This window comes from Morus notabilis, unplaced genomic scaffold, assembly GCF_000414095.1.
Source record: "Morus notabilis unplaced genomic scaffold, ASM41409v2 Scaffold3172, whole genome shotgun sequence".
Taxonomy (NCBI): domain Eukaryota; kingdom Viridiplantae; phylum Streptophyta; class Magnoliopsida; order Rosales; family Moraceae; genus Morus; species Morus notabilis.
This window is the reverse complement of record NW_010360894.1, coordinates 9531-9856: the sequence shown is the minus strand read 5'-3', so window position 1 is coordinate 9856 and position 326 is coordinate 9531.

The following is a 326-nucleotide window of genomic DNA, read 5'->3' as shown; positions in this document are numbered from 1 at the left end:
TGCGTAGATTCGTTATTCATAGATAGTGGAATCTATAGCTCCTATAAAGAGTCAATGATATCCTCTTATGCATTATCAGTGGATTGGAAAATATGAGCGCTCAGCCATTGGACTACTCTGTGTTATCTAATGGTTTACTGTTTGTAATGATACGAATAGTATTTTTCCGATGTTATGATAATGGAACATAAGATAAATGTAATCGGGAAGGTAAAACGGAACTTGACCTCAAGTCGATTATGGATATCATATGGGGATGATACACTAATATATTGAGTCATGGACTAGAGCTAATCAGAGCTTTGTAAATACGCTATATAAATTGA